Below are 15,687 nucleotides of genomic sequence, written 5' to 3' on the forward strand. Positions count from 1 at the left end.
TTTCTTGGAGTTCATTTTGATAAGCTTCATTTTATATGGTCATATAAACTTGGCTGTTGACCCATTGTGACTATCTGCTAAGAATATCATAGACATATTCTAGTTATTACAAATGAGGGTAACCATTTAGACTGTGTTTCTTTGGGTCTGGCTTGCTTCACTTACCATTATCAAGAAAACTAATAATAACAGTTACTGGCAGGGCTTTGGCCAAAAGGAATGCTACTACACTGCTAGTGGGAATGTAAATTTGTTCAACCACTCCGGAAAGCAGTATGGAGGCTACTCAAAAGACTAAACATAGAGCTCCCCTATGACCCAGAAATCCTGTTCCTGAGCATTTATCCAACTGGCCACAATCAAGGCCACACTAAAGCTACCAGCACAACCATGTTCATTGTAGTATTATATACCATAGCTAAGATATGGAACTAACCCAGATGCTCCTCATTAGATGAATGGATCAAGAAAATGTGGTATATATAGACAATGGAATTCCATGCTTCCATTAGAAAGAATGGCATTGCCCCATTCATAAGGAAATGGAAAGACTTTGAAAATTATATTAAGTGAAATAAGTCAGATCCACTTCTTGTTTTAAGATAACAGCATAAACAAAAAACATAAAGAACTTCATTTTTTCTTTTAAAACATATTAATCAAACATTTACAAGAATGAATAAAATCAACCTATGAACTCAGCAGATTAAAAGGCATTTTAAGAATTTACAAGGACTATAAGTTATTATGAAATAACCTGTTGATCTTTTCCTCTTCCATTGAAAAATACATTAGAAGTTTGCATGAGTTTAAATAGGGTTACTATATGAGTCAATTTAGAAGTAATCTAAGTTTTAAAAAATACCTAGTTCAATAACTTAGCTAGCATTAATATAGTAACTGCTCAAACCCACAATAAAGTACTACAGTTAAATATAACTATTTTAAGAACATATTTTTAAAGTGCACAATTTTAAGAACATACTTTTAAAAGCTTATATTTGCATTATTTGTTTAGTCATTATTGTTTATTATAGTACCATGAATTGCAAAGTTTTCATACTTTGTGAATTTATCCCTCTGATTTTACTACATTCCATTTACCTAACACTGTTCTTGCGAGCTATACTACCCAGGGAAGAGTGGCATCTAGCAACGACTCCTTTGAGTCGTAGTTAAATTTTGTACTACTTCTATTCCCACCCAGTTTGTACAGCATTGTCAAATTTTGCAGTTAGATATTTAATATACCTGCTCATGATGAAATTTTAAAGTAGGAACAAATTAAACAGAAAGGTGACCTATCATGTTGGTACATTCTATCTAAGAACAGCCTGGATTCTGTTGCTCCTGATTATGAGTTCTCTGAAGATTGGGATAATATTTCTTCCTGTCTTCAATATCTACCTGAGAAACCTGCCAATACAGGTCAAGGAGAACAGCTTCACTGGATCTCTTTTATCCCTATCATCATTACAGTGTGCTGATTTTGTCCTCTTAAAAGTTACTGACAGAGCAAAGAAATGGCTGTTTTGACAAGCATATCACACAGAAGCTCCCAAACAGGGGAAAAGATAGTCCTAATATCACTTGTAAAGAATGTGGAAACCTTAAAAATAATGTGCAAAACCTAAGAGGATTCTGTCAATCATTTGTTTAACCAAAGCAATCTGTGAACACGAAGGCCTGTTATGTAAGCAAATCAGTGCCCATATATTCAAGATTCACTCACCAAATACTAATGCCTGCTGTGGGTTATACATTCTTCTGTACTTTACTTCAGCTGTCCTTGAACTGAAGAAATTTTCCTCAAGTCAAAAAAAGTTAAGCCAATGAGGGGAAATAGGTTTTGAAATTCCACAGTTGGAAAATGCATTTGATAATTTTATGGTCTTCAGTTAAATATTTTCTTGATTTTATGTCCATATTATTGAGGGACCAACTTCATGTCCAAAAATATCTGATATTAGTCAGGCTCAGAAAAGCTACTTCTTTAATTCTTTGTAGCTTTTTAATGTTTTTCTTCTTTCTTTGTTGGTCTATATGCACTTCCAGATACATTTTTAATGAGCTACCTGCTTTTCAGGGGGAATTGGGAGCCCTGTGTATATTTAAGGTGTTTGGCTTCAGGGCAGCGATGACTTCAAACTACTGCTCTTGGACATTACTTCCCTTCAAAGCCTGTGTATTATATGTAGGCAGCTAGATGAACCATGATTCTTACGACAGCAATTTTCAGCAAATTGTTCTGCTAAATAGAAATATATTACTTGAAGGATGAAAAAGTGATGATAAACCTGACCCTTCAGCTCAGCTTTTAAAGGTCATTTTGGTTAAATGTAGACAAATTGTGGTACAAAGTACCTTTGCTTGCTGTTCTCACTTATATCCCCCCCTCAGACCTCATTATGCTAATGTAATGACTTATTTGAAAAAGTAGTTTCATCCATAATCTTGGAACTATATAATGGATTTAATTTTCAAGGTTATATTTTCAAAAATCTATTAATGTCCCTTTCAAAGTCATTGAGACTGAGTTATGTCTCAGCAAAATATTAAGTACATTAAAGGTCCCTTTTAGATTTGGGTAAAGCCAATTGGCAATCCAGAGGCAATTATTTAACAGCTTTGGGCCCTGAACTGTTAAACTTACTATGAATTTCCACATTCACTATTATCTTGACAAATTAAAACTCAATGCTACATTCAAACTTCATCAGAGACTGTCACCCAAATAACTGGATTTTTAAACTGTCAGAAATTGGTATTTTCAAATGTTTATTAGCAAATGATAAATATTTGCAAAATCTTCTTACCTGTATTAAATATGAGTCTCTCTTTTCAAAAAGTGAGTTTTTGATTTTGATGCAACATAACTATGTGCCTTTACCATCTTCTTATCTGAATTAAAGTAGCAAGGACCCTTAAATTTCTGTAGACATTATATTTACAACTCACCAATGATGGATTACAGTAATCAAAAGTAGGCTCCATCATTAAGCATTAAAGCCTCTTCAACTTAGATATGACTTTCATCACTAATCTAGCTCATGGCTCAAGACAAAACACATGTCATCTGAGGTAATTATCTGCTAGTGGTTCAGAGACATGCTTACTGATTCTTAGGGAGCTTATTAGAATTATCAGTGTACCTCATCTCCCAGACACACTGATTATTGTGCTGTTCTTCCTAGGAAACAAAACAGATTGGAATATGTAAAAATATATATTTTGTCTGAGTGGAAGCAAATAATACTAGATAAACTTTTGTATTTATTAGAAGTTTAGGTCCTTCCACTATTTTTATAAACGTACAAATGTTAAACTGCTTCCATTTTTAACATTATTTTGCCAAGGGAGACAGAGGTAGCAACAAATAAAACCACATTTAGTCAAGTAATGGTGGTCCACACCTGTAATCCTAGCTAAGTGGAAGGCTGAGATTAGGACAATCATGACTAATCTGGGTAGAAAAATTCATGAGATATTCCTTGACACCTCTCTGGCTGCTGTTGTGCACACCTGTCATCCTAGATTTATAAGATATTGTAAGTCTGGAAGGTTGATGTTCCAGACTATCCCCAGGTAGACAAATTCTGCCTTAGTGGATGAAGTTAAGCTTGGTGGGAGTACATTTGTCAACCAGTTAACATGGAATGTCTGAATAGGAAGAACATGGTCCAGGCACATCCCTGATCAGAAAGGGAGACCCTATCTCAAAAATAACCTGCTCAAAAAGGGTCTGTAGGCATGGAGTGGTGGTAGAAGATCTGCCTAGCAAGCAGGAGTTTGTGAGTTCATATCCCAGAACTGCCAAAAATAGAAAGGTGCATGAGTGAATGATTAAAAGATCAGGCACAGTAAATTAAAGCAAAAAGATAAAAAGAGAAATAGGATAGTCAGTCTAGACCAAGACAAGAAAAAGACCATAAAGTATTTGGGAAACTTTCAAAATAAAGCAAGTATGCAATATTTTCTGAGAACTGGGGACTATTGATAAGAAAAAGTATGTACACTGAAAAGCAGAATTCAATGATGTGTGCAGACTGCCATTCAGAGGAAGATAAGCACATTGCTGAAGGTATTAGCTTGGAGTAAGGGTAAAGAGAATGATGAAAGAGATTATATGCCTTGCGAATGATATTCCAAGTAAATGACTTTCATTGTATCAGGAATAGAACTTTATCTCCGCTCACCGGAAACCTACAAAGAAGGGTTAAAAGTCTTATCAGATGGAAGCGGTGGTAACTCAAATTTTGGCAGGGTTGTGTATCATTTATGTGTCCTTCTAACTTGGGAAGTGGGTTTCCTAGGCTCTGCTACATTGCCCTAGTAGAACTACCTGCTTTCCCATTGGGCTCACATATTTTTCAGGAGGACTCATTACCAACCATATAGTTCAACAGGTAGAATGAAGGGGAAATGAACAACATCTCCTCCCTTTTATGACAAGAATACTAGTTATCTACATCATTTTCATTAACATCTCCTGGAACACAACTTCATTATTACCACAGTAGAATATGAATATTCCTGTGCTTATTGTGTATATCTGAATTTTTGCTTGAAATGTTTACCTCCTGTAACAGAAAGAATTTAGGAGCAAAGCAAAATAGGCTGTATGATCAGAGCAAGGAGTTAAAGCAAAGAAACAAGTGTAAAAATAGTTTGCAGGACAGCAAAGAGAGAAAGAAATGAAACATTCAGAAGGTTAGTTATAACTTTAGGAAGCCCAATAATAGTATTACTTCATAGTTTCTGGTTGGAAAACAATCAAACCAACTCTGCTTATCCAAGTGGAGAAGGGTTTATTAGAAGGCATTGGGCAGTACACAGCAACAGTCTAAAGAAAATAGCAACAGTCTAAAGAACACTTCAGCATACCCCAGAGTTTTGCTTAGGACCAGTGTAATTGGAAAGTTACCAATGCGACCACTTTGCTATCAGATACAGGCTGTTAGACTAATGGCCCACAACATCAACTCCCACTGCTTTGTCCAAAATCTCTTACCATATTTTTTTTCTATACTTTACCTATCCATGGCCTATAGTTGTTTAAATATTTAAATAAACTGAGCATCTCATTGTGCTAGCAGTAGGATGATCAGCTCTTTTTATCTTCTTTATTTATTTGAATGTAACTTCTCAAATGTACCATATGTATGCTCAAACACCCATATATTTGGAAAGGCCCACAAATGACAACTTTCTTCTTATTGCTTTCAAAAATACAAAGAGAGGGAAATTATACTATCTTCTGTGTTAGGAAAAGTTTCTTCACAATTCAGTAAGAACTTCTGTTTGGTAATAGTTAAGGTTTATACATGATTAAAACAAAGGTATAATTATATGCTCATTAATACTGTTTACACAAAAATCTCCAAAAATCATTCTCCAAGCCAGTTTTCTTAATATTAATATGCCATTGGAACATTTTAAATTTATTAACTAAATTCCCATGTATTTTCTACATGTTACAAATAATAATTCTACATAATTAGGATAAGCAAAGAGAATCATGAAGTGATAAAAAATCTAAATATTAGGTTAAAGCCATTTGAATCACATCATGAAACAGACAAAAGAGTAATAATGACTTAGTCAAATGCTTACTTCTAGAATTAGTCTTTCAAATAGGCTAAAGAGAGGGAAGACTTAAGCTGGAATAAAGGGAACATCAGTGAAGTAGAAAAATGTGGTTGAGTCATTTGACCAACTGACAGCATTATAATGAAGTTTGACAAACAGTAATCTAGAAATCAAAACTGGAAACTAGTTAGCACTAAAGCACATCTTATAATTTTAGAAAGATTAACCTTGAAGACAAGTAAAGTCAAATGTTGATGAACTGAGTATATACTCGGGGAAGAATAAAAACCTTTTCAACTTAAAAGAAAAAATATGCTTTCTTTCAATAAGAAGAGTTAGAGTATGTGGCAAAACTATGACATGATCTCTCTCTCTCTCTCTCTCTCTCTCTCTCTCTCTCTCTCTCTTCTCTCTCTCTCTCTCTCTCTCTCTCTCTATATATATATATATGGGGGGGTTGGTGTGTATCTGTGGTAATGTTTTCTCAACTAGGAAAGTAGAAAAGAAAAACAATATAAGGAATAAGTTCTAGACAAAGAACACATGAAACAATAAGAACTTATTTTTCGTTCAAAATACAAAAGTTTAAATTATAAATTGTAAACAACCATTGAAATATATAAACCTATCTCTCAGTGAAGTTAAACCTGTTTTCTTTCAGAAGGAAGGATCAATGAGAAACAAAATTAAACCATTCTAAGTTGGAGTGGGAAATTATGTTACTATAGGTGACAAATGAGAGTAGCTGATAGTTTGCTACTTTCATTACCTTTAGAAAAGAAGATATTAAATGATGTTTATACACAAAGAGCATAAAATACTGAATATGTAATGATTATGATTGTCAAAATGTTCTATGACATTGAAATAAATTGTTACAATCTGATATATGTTTATAAAACATTATGTTTTTGTGAAAGAAAAACTATCAAAAAGAATGAGAAGGAAATTAACAAATATTTTCATTTTCCTTCTAAAACCATAATCTAAACTAGTAAAAATCCAAGGTTCATCTTATCTCATGATTTCTTTTTGTTTTTGTTTTTGTCTTTTTTTAATTTAATTTTATTTTTTTGTGAACATACTGTACAGAGGGGTTACAATTACATGGGCAAGATAATGCGTACATTTCTTATCAAGCATTGCAGCCTCCTCCTTTGTTTACCCTTCACTGAAACAAAGCATTAGTCTCAATATATAGAGATCCATCAGTGTAATAATAGTTAATAATAATACAATAATGACCAGAACACATGGTAACAGAAACATTAAATTCCATGCCAGAAGCTTTAAAAAGATGTTTACCAACAGAGTATAATGACTAAGGGATCTAAAAAGGAGTTTATGTTCTTGCTCTCCTACTATATATATTCGAAATTTTATGGATAAGTCTTTTAATACCAGTAAACCTTAGAAATCTTATTTTACAGTAATGAGGGATTTTACCAATCCTTGTTCAATTTTGTGTCTCTCCACAGAGGCAGCTGTGAATTGTAGCCACAGCTACTCACACTTCGCAAAGAAAATGACTATATCTATTAAATAGGCTTCTTTGAATCAACTCTTCAAGTTAATTCAATTTTGAGTTGAATCAAAACTCACATAGTCAACTTCTAATTGTGGAGGTTGTTAAGAAACATTGCATAGGAATCCTTGGGCTGATATTTTATTTGAAAGACAACAGATATAATGGACAATTTTCTTTTTTTAAATTAAGCTTTTTATTGTGAAAATACTGTACAGAGGGGTTACAGTTACATGAGCGAGGTAATGAGTACATTTCTTATCAAGCATTGTAGCCTCCTCCTTTGTTTTTCCCCTACCATCCCTTCCCTCCCACCTTCTCAGCTATACCCCCCACCCCACCACACCCCCGCCTAAATTGTAAAGTCCAATTTTTGCAAATATTTTATTTATTTATTTATTTATTATTTAATTTATTTTATTGTGAAAATACTGTACAGAGGGGTTACAATTACATGGGCAAGATAATGAGTACATTTCTTATCAAGCATTGGTAAAGTCCATTTTTTGACATAACGACTTGTACATGTCATTGTTGTAATGGGTCCACCTGTATCCCTTCCAATCCCCAAATTATACCAACATCAATTACAGTGAAAACAGGGGTTATACCATGGGGGAGGGACATAAAAAGCAACAAAAAAAATCTCATGGTACCTTATAAATATGTTAGAAACAATAGCATGGAAGAAAAATCCACTTGTATCCCTATCTTGAGGTTCATTTCGCTTAACGTCATCTTATCTGACCTTTTCTGTTTGACTCAGACATATACTAGTTATTGCAAATAAGGGAAACCATGGGACCTATGTTTCTTTGGGCCTGGCTTACTTCACTTAATATAATTTTTTTCAAGTCTTTCCTAACAAATAGGGCAATTTCATTCTTTCTGATAGAAGCATAGAATTCCATTGTGTATATATGCAACATTTTTTGATCCATTCATCTATTGAGAGGCATCTGGGTTGGTTCCATATCTTAGCTATGGTAAATAATGCTGCAATAAAAATAGTTGTGCTGGTAGCATTAGTATGGTCTTGTTTGTGATCATTTGGGTAAATGCCCCAAAGTGGGATTGCTGGGTCATAGGGGAGCTCTATATGGTATCTTTTGCGGAGCCTCCATACTACTTTCCAAAGTTGTTGAACAAGTTTACACTCCCACCTACAATGCAGAAGATTTCTCTTCTGACCACATCCCCTCCAGCATGTGCTATTATTAGATTTCTTGATTATAGCCATTCTAACTGGGGTGAGGTGGAATCTCAATGTTGTTTTGATTTCCATTTCTTTTATGGCTAGAGAGGTTGAGTAAATATTTTTATTATAAAGATACTGTACAGAGGGGTTATAATTACATAAGTAAGGCAATGAGTACATTTCCTATCAAGCATTGTTACACCCCCCACTTTTGTTTTTCCCGTACCAGGCCTTTCCTCCCCACCTTCCCAACTCCTCTCTGCCCTGAAGTTGTAAAGTTCGTTTTCAACATAGTGTCTTGTACATCTCATCGTTACAGTGGGTCAGCTGGTATCCTTATTTCAGTATTTGTTATTTCCCTTCCTCTCCTCAAATTAGAAAAATGTATATATAAGATGTAAGGCACTGGAATCAAATTCAGTTTTCTTAAAAAATATATTTATGAGTGGTAGTGGAGCTTTATCATTATTAGTTTTTGGCTAGTTGTGCCATACAAAATATAAACCACCATAGCTTCATAAGTACATTAGATATTAATACTTTCATGATACTATGGCCCTGAAAAGCAGATGTTTAAAGAAATGAAGCCATTTGATTATCACCAGCTGATTGAGTTAGGTCCTGACGAATACTGTTTCAAGCTCTCTGTCCATTAAAAATGAAACTAAACAATTTGCTTTTTCTCAGACTAGGGTGCCTATATCCTATGAATAGTTCATATTTGCATATCATAATTTTTATATTTGGAGAATAAGCTGAAGTATTTCTTGTTGAGACCCTAAGACCTTTTATCTAAATTGTAAGCAACCTGTAGCCCTAAATTTATTTTTAAATACTATATTGGGTAATATTATGATCTAGGCATTACTAAGAATGAGGTTAAATTGACTACATTCTTGCCACAATTGATTCTTTGAGTCTACAAATCCTAGCACTGTCTCTCATGTCTGTATACTTTCCTCTTTCCCTTTTCTTTTACATGGGATACATTCTTCCACAATTTTATGTGACAAATAAGGATTCTCAGCTCAATGTCAACTAAACCATGATATTTCTGTACTCCACAAATGAACACAAGTGTGTGACATTATTTAGATTCACTTAAATAAATTGTCCATATTTCATATTTTTGACATCAGGAATAAAACATAATTTTTCTCTACCTCTGTAACTACCATAATGACTAACTTAAAGGATTGACTTTGACAAAGACATGCTAATATGTGTATATAATCTTGTTTTGAGAAGGTAGTACTGGAGATTGAGCTCAGGATTTCACACTTGCTAGGAAAGTAGGGTACCATTTGAGCCACTCTCCCACAGTTGTTTTACTCTCAGTTTTTTTTTTTTTACAGATTCTATGTTTATGCTAATGTAACAGTCTTGGATGGCAATCTTCCCAAACTTCGGCTTCCAAAATAGCTGGGGTTACAAGTATGCACCACCACCAGCTTCTGTGTACATCTTTCTATTCTTGACTCAAAAGGGAAACTAGTGTATTAAGAAAGTCCATTCACTGATGTATGTTTGCATCTAGTAAATAATAAGTGAGAGTATTAGAACAAAAAAGGTTTAAAGGTGTATATGTCTTTTTAAGGGAATCTATTTATTGATTGATCCTCTATAGAATTTTTTATTAATCTCTCACTTATGACCATTCATATACTTCCATAAAGACTAAAGATTTCATTGAATTAGTGAGAAACTAAAATTCAGTACATCTAACAATAAATACTGAACACCTGCCTTTCACATGATATGATCCACAGTTCCTACACTTTACATATATTGAGGTTGTTACACTAATACTCATGGCATGCCTTAAAATTCACCAGGAAAAACTAAAAATTAAGATATTCAAATTTTAAAATAAGAGAAAAATTTTCATTTTTTAACAAACAAACAGTCAAAGGCATAGCTTGTGCATTTGTTATTCTGGAAGATTCCTGTACTTGAAACAAAACAAAGCTATATTTCTAATAAATGAAGATTTCTGGCTCACAGAATGTATAGATCATCTTGAAGGCATTCTATTTTCTACGTGTGTACAACTAGGACAAATGCAATGATTGCTTAAGGAGTATCCATGCTTAATTGAACATGACATCAAGTCATTGAAGCCTTATTTGTCTCCAGTGCAAGGTGAAATCCAACAAGATATCATAACCACTGTGGCCCAGAAAACAGCTTCTAGCACCTGGATGCTTTACCCTACTTTCTGATCACTGCCTTCCAGGTAAATTCTTCAAAAAGAGAATCTAAATGAATCATAAATGAGTATCATATTTGAAGTCTTGAATGGAATCAAGCAGTGAAGTCTTTGTGAATGAAGGTGTGTTTTTCTAGTTCTGGAGTTAGTGACTGCTTTCAGGAAATAAATTAATGAAGAGAGGAAATTGCCAGGTTTTCTTAGGCTCATCATATGTCTTCCTTATACATTGTACCTTCTCCCTGAAATTGCCCTCCTTGAGGTTGTGAATATATTTTCCTTATTTATTGGTGGAACTGCTAAGGAAATCATGCAGAAAAAAAGGAAAACATTAGCTAAACTGTCTCCTCAAAGTTAGAGATAGCAATACTATTCAGATTGCCAAGTTCTCTGTTGTCAGTAGAGAGAATAGGGGCAGACAGGAGCCCTGGAATGATACTCAGAGATCAATGAGGAGATCTTAATGCTCAGGAAGCACGTGAAGGTACACAGGCTCCAGAGTGAACAAATATTTCATTTCAGAAAGCAAGAGGAAAGGAACATATTTTCTAAAAGAAAATGAAAGCCCAAATCTCTGAAGTAAAAATAATGTCCACTAATAATTTTCAAAAGCAAACTCAACAACTTTCACATTAAAACCTCTAGTCCTGAAATACAGGAGTTTTCAAGTTGTCATTTTGTTTTCTTCTTCTTTTTTTTTTTTTTTCGGCTGGACCTGGGCCTTGAGCTGGTTTGAACTCAGGGCCTGGATGTTGTCCCTGAGCTTTATTTTCTCAAGGCTGGCACGCTCTACCATTTGAGCCACAGCGTCACTTCCAGCTTTTTCTAAGTAGTTTATTGGAGATAAGATTCTCATTGACTTTTCTGCCCAGGCTGGCTTCGAACAATGATCCTCAGACCTCAGCCCCCTGAGTAGCTAGAATTACATGTGTAACCCACTGGCACCTGGCTCATTGTTTGATGTTTTGATTTTACTTTGTTTCAGAAAGAAATAGCTTGATGAGACAGTCAGAGTGAGCGCTTGGCAAGCTGAACCATAACTCACATAGATCATGGATATATTTTTGTCTATCAAATCTGCTCAGTCTTTAAGATACTCAGAAATTTTTGGGATTGGAGGTATGGCTCAGTTTGTAAAGTGCTACCCCATGTTCAAAAGTGTCAGGTGCCAACCTCAAGTCTCAGTTTTGGACCCAAAGGTTTTTTTTTAAAGTTTACTTGGGCCTAAAAATGAGATTCTGGATTATCATGTCCATATAGCTTCCCAATCTGAATAAAAGAGATTCCCATCACCAGTAGATGGGTAATAAATTGTGGAATATTTCTATGATAAGCTATTATGCTGAAATGGGAAAAAATAGACAGATGAATGAATGAGTTCATGAATTCATGAATGAATAAATCTCATAAACATTTTTAAGGGAGAAAAGTCAGATACAGAAAGTAATAAAGTATAGAGTTCTATTTCCATAACAAACCAGTCAAAAGTAATCTATGGAGTTAAGTTGAATAAGTTGGATTTGAAGGTGAAAAGTAGTAGTAGTCTACTTTGACCTGATTTTGTTTACATAATGTCTTAGTCTATTTTTCTGTGCTATATCAAAGCATCTGAAATAAATTCATGTGTAAACAAAAGCAATATATTTTTCAGCACTCTGGCATCTGGGAAGTCCATTATCAGGTTGCTGACATCTGGCAAGAACTTTCTTGCTGTCATGTAAGAAGACAGAGGCCACTACCTGGTAAGAGAGTGTGTGTGTGACAGAGAACAGGAACCAGACAAAGTCGAGGAGACTGGACATGCTTAAAACAGTCCCCTCTCACACTAGGTCATCCACTGCTGTAATAAGAACTTAACCCTCCTCTTCAGAGCAGAACCCTGGTGACCTCAACACCTATACATTTCCCACTTCGCAACACCATTACATTGGCAACCAAATTTTAATATGGATTTTGAAAGGGACATTCATAACTGGAGAATACTTTGTAAAAAACAAAAAGAACAAACAAAACAAAACAAAAAAATCTGAAATCAAAACCAAAAGTCGATTCAGGTGTGAAGCAATGATTGAGTAATGTGTGTTTTATGTAAAAAAACACTTTTCAATGAAAAATTGAATGTTGTATAAAATCTGAAGTCACATGAGTTCAGGCTCAAGGCATAGCTGTCACATCAGATAATTCCATCATTAAGTGAAAGTTTCTTCCTTGGCAAACTTTGAGCTGATAAAATTGTGTGAAGCAGGGTGCAATAGACTTACACGAAAAGAAATAGATCCTTCAACAATTAGAAACCTAATTAGCTCTGTGTTTTAATACAATTGAATGTGATTATATCTGCCCTCAGATACAGAGTATTATTCTTTTGTTAGAAACTGACATTTGGAAATGTTGAACTTGTAAGAGAAAAAGACACAACTCATTTAAAATTCATATTTATCTTATTAATATAAACTTTCTTGGTAAAGGAATTCAAATTGCTTGTAAAAAACACCTTTCGATATATATATATATATATATATATACATATTTATATATATATATATATATATATTTTTTTTTTTTTTTTTTTTTTTTGTCAGTCGTGGGGCTTGAACTCGGCCTGGGCGCTGTCCCTCAGCTCTTCAGCTCAAGGGAGTGCTCTACCACTTGAGCTACAGCGCCACTTCCGGTTTTCTGGTGGTTTATTGGAGATAGGAGTCTCACGGTCTCTCCTGCCCGGGCTGGCTTTGAACCGAGATCCTCAGATCTCAGCCTCCTGAGTAGCTAGGATTACAGGCGTGAGCCACCAGCGCCCGGCACTTTTCGATATTTCTTTCCGACAGTAAAAGGAAGTTAACAGTGTTACACACTTTTATTAGTCAGAAATGCAAGAGCAAGTACATGAAATAAGTCCTGAGGGAGCAAGGTTCAAGACAGCAAAATTTGTTTCTGTTGTGTTAATCTGAAAATGTGTCTTCTTAGGAGAAAGTCTCCACATTTTGTGGCATGTTTTGCCTGGAGAGTATCTAAACATAATAATTCTGTATACATGTATGTATACAATCAGGTATACATGCTATTAATGCTTATATACCCAACTTGGTAAGAGTACTGAGGCAAATGTAAAGTATTAATGCTCTTCAGCAAGTGTTCTTTCACAGTAATCATTCTACAGCTGAAAACATTTTAGTTATTCACTTTGCCTTGAAGGAAACTATTCTTCCTAAAATTATCTCAGAAAAAAGGCTGCAAATGTTTTTGAACAATCTCTGGGCTAAAATTGCAGTAGGAAAATTGGATGCAATGAGATAACTTGGTGGACCTGTTATTCACCCTTTGACTGAATGGCATTTGTGAACTTATTCCTGCTTTTCGGTACAAATTCTCTAAACTCTTGATATTGATAATTCCCTTTCCACATTTTTTGCTTTTATAACTTAGCATATATGTTAAGTTAATGCTTCTCATTGTATACTTCCTTTATTCTTTTTTTCTCTGTGTAGACAATTCTTCTCTGTGCTCTCTTGTCTGTAAGATGAAATATGTCCTCCCTGAGTTCCTAAGCCTACCTTCACAGCCTGACAAGATAAATAACCTGTCTTTCCCTCCGTTCTAATTCTGATTTGACAAAGAGTACCCAGTTTAATAAAAACAGCTACAGAAGAAGAGGAGATTTCTAGTTCACTATTGCGGCTGGAAGCTCATTTCTCCCTCCCCCCGTTTTTTTTATTGTGAAAATACTATACAGAGGGGTTACAATTACATGGTCAAGGTAATGAGTACTTTTCTTATCAAGCATTGTTGCCTCCTCCTTTGTTTCCCCTTCCCATCCCTTCCCATCTCCGGCCCCCCACTCCCGCCGGGCCAAAGTTGTAAAGTTTGTTTTTCAACATAACGACTTGTACATCTCATTGTTACAGTGGGTTGGTATAGTTTGTGGAGGGGAAGGGCAAAAACAAACCGCGTAAATAGGGGTACAGGTGGACCCACTGGAAGCTCATTTCTTTTTTTGTTGTTGTTGTTTTGTTTTGTTTTTTTACTTTTTTTATTGTGAAAATACTTTACAGAGAGGTTACAATTACATAGGCAAGATAATGAGTACATTTCTTATCAAGCATTGTAGCCTCCTCCTTTGTTTCCCCTTCCCATCCCTTCCCACCCTCCCCCCTCCCTCCACCCAAAGTTGTAAAGTTCATTTTCGACATAAAGACTTGTACATCTCATTGTTGCAATGGGTCCACCTGTATTGCTATTTAAACTACTTGTTTTTCCCCTTCCCCACCACAAATTATACCGAAATCAAATACAGTGAAAGCACGGGTTTTACTGTGGGGGAGGGACATACAAAGCAATAAAGAAATAATCTTATAAATGTGTTAGACACAATCGCATGAAAGAAAAAATAAACATTTGAATACATATCTTAGGGTTCATTTTCCTAACATCACCTTATCTGACCTAAGACATCATTAATCAGACCTGATGTAATAATATCTATTGGAATGTTTAGTTAGTTACAGGTTATCACTTTGACTTTATAATAATTGTATATAATCATATCTCAAAATATCTCAAAAGTATTCATTTTTATTCTGGCTATCAATATACTCCAATCAAATCCACCTTATTTAATCTTCCTCAATTTAATTTGGACTTCCTATCAGAAAATCTCAATGTATGATTTCAGAATCTCAGTTATTTGAAGTATTCAAATAAGGCACACTCATGTTTCCTGTCAAATTTGAACACCATGCTTGTCCAGCTGTTATCTGGAATTGTGTGTGGAGAACAGTGTCCAATATCAAATGCAGACCTCCTGTGGTCTTCTACAAGACTGTGTGCTTGTGAGCTTTGATCGTCAAAAGCTTAATAAAAATCTAATTTATCTCACTCTATTTGCCAAGTATATCAAACCACCCTCATAAAGCAAATTATGTCTTAGAAGTAGTTGTATTTGTACTTTAGGCTTCTGTTTCTAAAGAACCGCATACTATTTTAACTTTAACAGAGCTTAAGAAGCCAGTGCAGAACAAGAAAGTAATTTCCCAAGGGGCTGAAGAATGAGCCCCCACTGAGTATACAGAAGAATTGACTGTTTATAGAGCTTTCTTTCTGATTTCTAAAGGAGGTGGGTTAAATCCAAGTGGGAGTTTATGTACTTTATACCCTTCAGTAACTAAATCT

The sequence above is a fragment of the Dipodomys merriami genome, unplaced genomic scaffold, assembly GCF_024711535.1.
Source record: "Dipodomys merriami isolate MVZ:Mamm:240054 unplaced genomic scaffold, mDipMer1.0.p SCAF_112, whole genome shotgun sequence".
NCBI lineage: Eukaryota > Metazoa > Chordata > Mammalia > Rodentia > Heteromyidae > Dipodomys > Dipodomys merriami.